Source organism: Trichechus manatus, unplaced genomic scaffold, assembly GCF_000243295.1.
Source record: "Trichechus manatus latirostris isolate Lorelei unplaced genomic scaffold, TriManLat1.0 scaffold00046, whole genome shotgun sequence".
Lineage (NCBI taxonomy): Eukaryota > Metazoa > Chordata > Mammalia > Sirenia > Trichechidae > Trichechus > Trichechus manatus.
The window spans coordinates 3,378,393-3,387,393 of NW_004443982.1; positions in this window are offsets into that span (position 1 = coordinate 3,378,393).

Consider the following 9,001-nt stretch of genomic DNA (forward strand, 5'->3'; position numbering starts at 1 on the left):
GTGACATCACCCCAGTGATTCTTATAGGATGATATCTATTAACTAAATTAAAAGGATATATAACCTTTTCTCCTGAAGGTGAAATTTTGCTGGAATTTCCTGACTCCTTAGGAGAAGAATTAATTTGTTCAGCAATATGGTATTGATAATAAGAAACTTAAAAATACTTTTTCCCCTGAATTCACAGAGTTATTAAAACAAGTTCCAGACAAGTCCTGGGCACAGGATTCCACTGATATTGGACAGGTCTTAAGTGCTGACCCTATAAAAGTAGGAATAGATACAACAACCAAACCTTTACCCTTTAAGAGCAAAATCTATAGAGGGATTAAACCTATCATAGCTCAACTTTTACAAACAAGACAAATTGTCCCAGGCACCAGTCCTTGTAATTCTCCTATATTAGCTGTTCAAAAAGGAGCCCTGGTGGCGCAGTGGTTAAGCACTCAGCTGCTAACAGGAAGGTCGGCAGTTCAAACCCACCAGCCGCTCCACATGAGAAAGATGTGGCAGTCTGCTTCTGTAAAGATTATGGCCTTGGAAACCCTATTGGGCCCTTCTAATCTGTCCCATAGGGTCACTATGAGTCAGAATCGGGGTTTTTTTTTTCTTTTTTTGTGGCTGAAAAATAACCTCATGTGAGATGATGAAGATTTAAGAGCAGTAAATAAGATTATCATCCCATATTTTCCCGTGGTACCAAATCCCTGCACCTTACTTGCTCAAGTTCCCCCTCAGGCAAAGTATTTTACTATCACTGATCTATGCTCTGTCTTTTTCGGTTCCTGTGGGGAAGACAATCTACATGAATGATGCTCCCCCTGGGATTTACTGAATCCTCCTCTAATTTCTCTCAAGTTTTATACCAGGATCTATCTTTTTTAGAGTTTTCTATGTCCTCAGTACTTTTACAACATGTGGACGATTTACTTGTGTGTTCTTCTGATCTGGAAGCAAGCAAAACAAACTCCTTATAGCTGTTGCAACAATTAGCTCAGAAAGGACATAAGATCTCTAAAGAGAAATTACAACTTTGCTTGCCTAAAGTTAAATACCTTGGACATAGATTAAGCTCTGAAAGAATTTTCCTGACTCCTGATTGATTGCTATATATCCAAAAATTCCCTTGTCCCTCAACAAAGAGGCAATTGAGAGAGTTCCTTGGTCTTACAGGGTACTCTAGGTTGTGTGTTAACAAATTACTCATTGTTCACTGCCCCCTTATATAAATTGTTAAAAACAATTGAGCCCAAGCCTTTAAATTGGACTGAGTCAGAAAACACTTTTACAAATCTAAAACTGGCTCTTGGCAATCCCTCGGATTTAGGACCTCCAAATTATAATAAATCTTTTCAATTATATGTACATGAAAGAGAAGGCCAAGCTCTGGGAGTTTTGACTCAAACACATGGTGACAGACAAAGACCAGTATACTATAGTTTACAATTCAATTCTGTTGCAAGAGCTTTGTCCAACTGTTCAAAAGCAGTTGCAGGGTCTGCCAAGTTAGTGGAAGCTTCTTTAGACTTAATTCTACAAAATAACCCTTACTTTATTTGTCCCACATGCAATAGTGCCTCTTTTAAACCATAGTAGTACCCAATACTTTTCAGCTAGTAGGTTCACCTCATATGAGCCATTGCTCCCGCCTCCCTCTCATATTCAAAGATGCAGTAATTTAAACCCAGCTACATTGTTGCCTTTGCCAGATGAGGGTGAACCACATGACTGTCGTCTAATATTACAAGAAATTTCTGATTTAAGGCCAGGTTTGAATGATTCTCCTATCCCTAATGTAGATTTTGAACTGTTTGTAGATGGGTTGTACCTTTGCATCCCAAATGGCTCTTACCTAGCAGAATATGCAGTCACCACTTGGTTTGACATTTTAGAACAAAAACATCTATTTTCTCATAAGAGTGCTCAAACAGTTGAACTTTATGCTCTTACTAGAGCCTGTGAGATTTCTAAAAATAAAAATCTAACATATTAACACACAGTCAATATTCTTTTGGAGTAGTTCATGATTTGAGTCTTGTGGAGGCAGAGAGGATTTCTGACTTCTAATGAAACAGAAATTAAAAACATTAAGTATGTGAGTGCACTTTTGCAGGCTTTAAAGATGCCAAAGAAGTGGCTACCACTAAAATACAGGCCCATACAAACAAGACTGATCCTGAATATCAGGGAAACACTTTGGCTGATTGGGTGGCCCACCAGGCAGCCTTGCAGGAAATAACCAGTATCTCTTTCTGTACTGCTAAAAGAATGGAAAACATTGATAAAGTACATAAATTGGATCCAAAACAAATAACTCATGTCAATTTGGCAGAGAAGCAAATCACTGCTCCCTTTCTAAAACATGACAGTTGTGAACAGAAACGGAGAATCATTTGATTAAAAAAATCTGGAATATGGAGAGGCCCTAATCATCTTGTGATTTTTGCTTAATTCTTTGGCCTGACCTCTGTTAAGAGCTTTGCACTCTCACACTTACCATGGAGCTGATAAAATTAATCAAATTATGTTAAAATACTGGTGAGATAATTTTTTAAAGGCCTCACAAAACACTGTGGCCCAGTGTTCCATTTGTGAGTCTCATAATACAGGAAAAACAATTAAAGAGTTTCAACAGGGCATGAGCCACTACCAGATGGTCCATTTGAACATCTACAATCTGATTTTATTCAGTTACCCCTATCCATGGGGTTTCAAAATGTACCAGTGATTCTTTGTTTTCTCTTTGGGGTGAAGCTTTTCCATATTGAAAATCAGATGCTGTGGCAGTAGCAAAGAAATTATTAGAACATGTTTTTTTAACCTGGGATTTACCATTTATAAAGTCAAGTGATCAAGGAACTCATTTTACTGGGCAAGTGATTAAACAACTGGCTAAAGGATTAGAAATTCATTGGCATTATCATTGCCCTTATCATCCACAATCCTCTGGAAAGGTTGAACGAATGAACAGAATGTTAAAACTTAAATCATCTGAAGAAACCAGACTTCTATGGCCAAAAGTTCTTCCACTGGCTTTAATGGCCATATGCTCCATTACCTTTGGAAAACATAAATTAACCCCTTATGAGATTATTATGGGAAGGTCAATGCCTCTCATTTATCATGGTTCTTGGGACCCTATGATAGGGCATCAGGACATGGTACAATACTGTAAATCTCTTAGGACATATGCAATAAGATATCTTTCAAAGGTTCATGATACCTTTGTCAACTGTTATCAACATGAATATCTAAACCATAACTTAGAACCTGGTGACTAAGTATATTGGAAAAGGCATCAGTGGAAATCCGCTCTTGAACCTCATTGGAAGGTACCTTATCAAGTTCTTACAACTCACACTGCTGCCAAGCTTGAAGGTAACGAACGCTAGATACATATTTATCAACTAAAACAAGCTCCTGAGCCTCAGTGGACTGCTGAGACTACTGGTAACCTAGGTCTTAAGCTAAAATAAAACAAAAACCTTACAACTTGACATTTTTATTTGTTTTATGCTTTTCTTATGTGTTAGCCTATCAAGAGCGTAACTCTTTTATTATGCTAGCCAAAAAAGTAGCTGTTACAACCAATCAAACTCATTGCTAGGCCTGTGCCCATGCACCCTTAATCCCTCAAATAGGAATCCCACTAATAGTAGTCTCTTTGAGTTTAGAAGATAGTTTATAGCTCCTCTGCACCTTATGATGACCCAGCTCCTTATTGGAATGGCTCTGAGATAGTTAATTAATATACGGACTGGGCTTATGACATAGCCATAAAACCCAAAAGTGTATGGTGTTTTTCTCAGGATTTTTCCAGCTCTTCAAATTAATTCCTAGGTATTAGTCAATGTTCTAATTATATATACAATAATGACTATAATTTTTCAGATACTAAAATTTTCTGCTCCAATTTATTTCTTTTCAAGGACCAAGTGACCTATGAACAAAGGACACAAACATTCATTTATTCCTTTCTGCCCACTGGTGGATCATACTATTTAAATGGTAACATGATAGTTCTCCTGATTTTGATGGTTACCCCCTTCCTTTTGGCATATACTCATTTATGGTTCTTCCTGGTCCACAAGGAACTGATCCATAGGTAGTATTAAAAGGACATTACTTCATGTTTGGTCACTGAGTATATAAAGTCCTGCCACCAAATTGGACTGGAACTTATGACTTGGCTTATGGAGTGCCCTATATTTCATTTTATTCAAAACTCCCATCAGGGAGAATTAGAAATATGCTTGTGCCACCCAAGCTCCTTTTGCCTCAGTAATAAGACAAAATCAGCTCAAGATTAAACACTGCTCTACTCCCACTTAACAAAGCTTAAAATAAATACCCAAAAAGATCAAACTATTTCCAAGTAACTTAACTAAGTCCCAGAACAAAACTCAAGAATGTTGTTGTGGCCTTTGTACTGGTCCCTTGCCTTGATGATTTCCTACTCTCATAACCTTCCCAAAACCCCATCTTCATTTTACTTTTCTCTTAATTCAATCCTGAAAATATTTTCTAACTGTAATTTCATAAAATGTGTTTCTATTCGCTGATAAACCCTCCATTTCACATACTTTCCCTGTGTAAGGATCAGTATTTGAAACATACACACATGGGCCTTGCATGCTTTTCAACGTTTTCATTTCCCTAATGCCACTCTAGCAATTTGTTTTTGGTTGTTTTTTTTTTTTCTTTCGCAATTATTTTTGGTCTTAAAAAAACAAGAAATGATATCCATAAAAGATACCTACAGGAAATAAAGTACATACATACAATGGAATACTACTCAAGGAAAAATAAAAATGAATTTCAAAAACATCTTGGGATATGGATGAACCTAGAGGACATTATGTTGAGCAAAATAAATCAATCACAAAATAAAAACAAATATTGTACGTTCTCACTTTTATGAAATTACATGAACAAGTAAATATACACAAACTGATAATGTTCATTAGTGGTTACCAGGGATGGGTAGGGGAGAGGAGAAAGGAATTCACTCTAGATAGTAGACACTTGTTATTTTTGGTGGTGGGAAAAGTAACACCAAATGAGGGTGAAGTGTATACAGCTTGATGAAAGTAAATGATGTCACTAAAAAGTACACAAAAGGAAGCAGAGCCAACATGGCACTGTAGACAGAAGAACCATGCCATTCCTCTGCAGCAAAGACCCAAAAAACTAACTAAAACAGATACAAACATCAGTCCTGGAACCCTAAGCATCAGATGAAGGAATAAAGAACTTGATCAAGCACCGAATGGAATAAGAAAATGACAGAGAACAGAGAATGAGGAGACCTACGGAGTGGAGGTCCCCTACCAGCTTACACAACACAGATTCACCATCTTGGACTAGAGCCACCAAGGAATGCACACAGGGAGTACGGGAAGGCAACTTCACAGAACTTCCAACAGGAGACAGAGCACGCAGTAACCAGGATACATGCTTTTCTATGCCCCCCACTCTTCTTCCCTGTAAGAGGCCTCCACTGCTTTCCAATGGGCCACAGTCACTCAGCCAGAGAGACACAAGCTCACTGCTGCACAGGTTCATCATCATGGACCTCAGCCACCAAGGACTGTGGACAGGGAATACAGGAATGTAACTTCACAGGGCTCCCAACAGGAGACAGAGCAGTCGGTAACTAGGGATACACACATTCCCACCCCCCACCCTTCTTCCCTGTACAAGGTCTCTGTTGCTTTCCAACGGGCACAGTCACTCGGCCAGAGAAATACCAGCTCATTGATGCCCAGAGTCACCATCCTGAACCTCAGCCACCAAGGACTGCAGACAGGGAGTACGGGAAGGCAACTTCACAGAGATCCCAACAGGAGACAGAGTACCCGGTAACCAGGGATACATGCTTTCCCACCTCCCACCCTTCTTCGCTGTATGAGGCCTCTGCTGCTTTCCAACGGGCCAAGGTTGCTTGGCCAGAGAGACACCACCTCACTGCCGCCTGGGTCTGCCCCGCCCCTGCCAGCCGGCCCCTTCAGCACCATTTTTTTGTTTGATTGATTTTTGTTTGTTTGTTTGTTTTGGCTTTTTTTGTAGCTTCACTCTCTCCCTTCCTTCCTTTCCTTTCTCCCACCCAGTTAGCCCCATGTGCCATCCTCTCCCCTTCCTGATGGGTTGTGATTTTTTGTTTGTTTGCTTTTTTCTTTTTTTCTGTTTCTTCTCTCTCTCTCCTTTCCTTTATCCTGCCCACCCAGCCCTGTGCAGTGCCCCTCCCCCTTCTCAAGGGGCCATGCTGCACCACTTGGCTGGACAGTCACTGCGTGTGGCCTCCCCAGGTCTGTGCCATCATCACTGACCAACCAGCCCCTTCAGCACCATTTTATTTATTTATTTCTTTTTGTTTTTTCTTGTTGTTGTTTCTTCTCTCTCTCCCTTCATTCCTTTCCTTTCTCCCACCCACCTAGCCCCATGCACTACGCCCCCCTTCTTGGTGGGATGTGTTGTACCACTCAGCTGGAGAGCCTCCCTGGGTCTATGCCACCCCACAGGCCGGCTCCCTCGGTGCAATATTTTTATTTTTTTATCTTTCCTCTTCTTCTTTTCCTTCTCCCTCCTACGTAGCCCCTGCACTGCCTCCACCCCTGCCTGATGGGCTGTGCCATGCTGCCCGGAGAGAGTGATATCAGCTTGCCCCCATCCCAATTTCACTCCACCTGCAAAGGCCAGCTCCCACACCACCATATTTTTTTCATTGTTTGTATTTATTTTTGTTTGTTGGTTGGTTTCTTCTCCCTCTGTCCTGTCTTTCCTTTCCTTTCTCCCACCCACCTAGCACTGTGCACCACCATCACCCCTTCTTGACATGCCAAGCCACACCACTTGGCTACAGAGCCACCAGCACATGACCTCCCCAGGTCTGCCTCACCCCCACCTGCCAAATCTGACTACACTGCCATTTTATTTACTTTTAATCTTTCCTTCATTTTTTCCTTTTGTTTCTCTCTCTTCTTTCTCATCTGTCACTTATCTGCTTAGTTCTGCACATCATATCCTCTCCCTTCCCTCCTGCCTATCTGTACCATGTGCCAAATGCCACAACCCCATCCTGCTCTGCCCCTCAGCTGCACTCCATCAGCCCCAGGTTGTGCCACAAACTACCTATCCCTGCCCCTCTACCTCTGCTGGACCTGCCCTGCTGCACCATAGCTGAGTGACCGGCCCTGCTCACTTGGATTAGGTGGTGAGAAGTATCATGCCCACAGGTGAGCAAGCAACAAAACATGCCCAGCCCACCTGCCCAGACATAATCAAATAAAGCAAAAAAGCAGGATGAAACAAACAAAGCTACAATCCATAAAAGAAGAAAATAATTCCTGAATGTCCCAGAGACAGTGGACAACATCAAAACATATTTTAAAAAAAAGACAGGATGGATCCAGAAAGCAACCAAAATAAAACATCAGATGACATTCTGGTAGAAGAAAAGGCACTGAAACTATCTGATAGGGAACTCAAAACTCTAATATTGAGGGTTCTCCAAGAGATGAAGGAAAATGCAGGCAAAAATAAGGAAAAAACAGACAAAAACATGGAAAATACACACAAAATCAGGGAAAACAGAGATAAAATAAACAAAGAACTCAGGAAAATAATACAGGAACAAAACGTCAAAACAAATAAACAACTAGAAATCACACAAAAACAGCAATTAGAAATCCAAGAGATAACAAGATTTCAGAAATAGTGCAATAGAAGATTTTAGGGGCAAATCTGAAACAGTGGAAGACAGGATCAGTGAAATTGAAGACAAAACCATTAATTACACTTTGTTTATGGAAAAATCACAGAAAAGAATGAAGAAAAATGAAGAAACCCTGAGAACAATGTGAGATACAATCAAAAGTAAAAATTCATTTGTGATTGGGGTTCCAGAAGAGGGGAGAAAACAGAAAACACAGAGAGGTTCATTGAAGAACTGCTGACAGAAAACTTCCCTAATATCATAAAAGATGAAAAGTCAATCATCCAACAAGCTCAATGAACTCCATATAGGATAGACCCCCAAAAGAAAATCACCAAGACATATCATAAGCACACTCACTAAAACCAAAGACAAAGAAAGAATCCTGACAGCAGCCTGAGAAAAATGAAAAGTCACATACAAACAGGAAACAGTAAGACTAAGCTCTGATTACTCGGCAGAAACAATGCAGGCAAGAAGGCAATGGGATGACATACATGAAATCTTGAAAGAAAAAAACTGTCAACCAAGAATAATATATCCTGCAAAACTCTCACTCAAATATGATGGCAAAATTAGGACATTTTCAGATAACAGAAATTAAGCGATTATGTAAAAACCAAACCAAACTTACAAGAATTATTAAATGGAGTCGTTTGGTTCGAGAACCAGCAACATCAGACAACAACCTGAAACTAGGACAGAGGACAGCAACAGCGAGATACCAACCTAGAAAATGAACTCTCAAGGATAAAACAAAACTAAAAGATTTACAACAGGGAAAAAGAGAGGTCAATCTGTAAATGGCAACAATGTCATAACAATATAAGGGGAATAAATTGTGTAGGTACAGAACTTCCAAATGGAGAGGAAGTCAAGGCAATATCAAGTAATAAAAGACGGGTTTAAACTTAGGAAAATATGGGTGAATTTCAAGGAAACCACAAAGAAACTTAACAAACCTACTTATCAAAATAAAGAGGAGAGGTAGTTCGGGCAAAATGGCGCTCTAGGCAGAAGCACCACACCGTCTCTCCACAGCAAAGATCCAAAAAACTAAGCCGAACAGAGAATACAACAATTCTGAAACCATAAAACATCAAATGAAGAGATAAAGAACTCAGCCGAGCACCAAATGGAGTGAGAAACTGACAGAGAACAGAGAGTGAGGAGAGATTCATGCAGAGGTCCCCTACCAGCTAACACAGCGCGGATCTGACACCTTGGACTCCTATCGGAGACCAGAAAACAGGGGGTATGAGAAAGCAGCCTCACAGAGCACCTAGC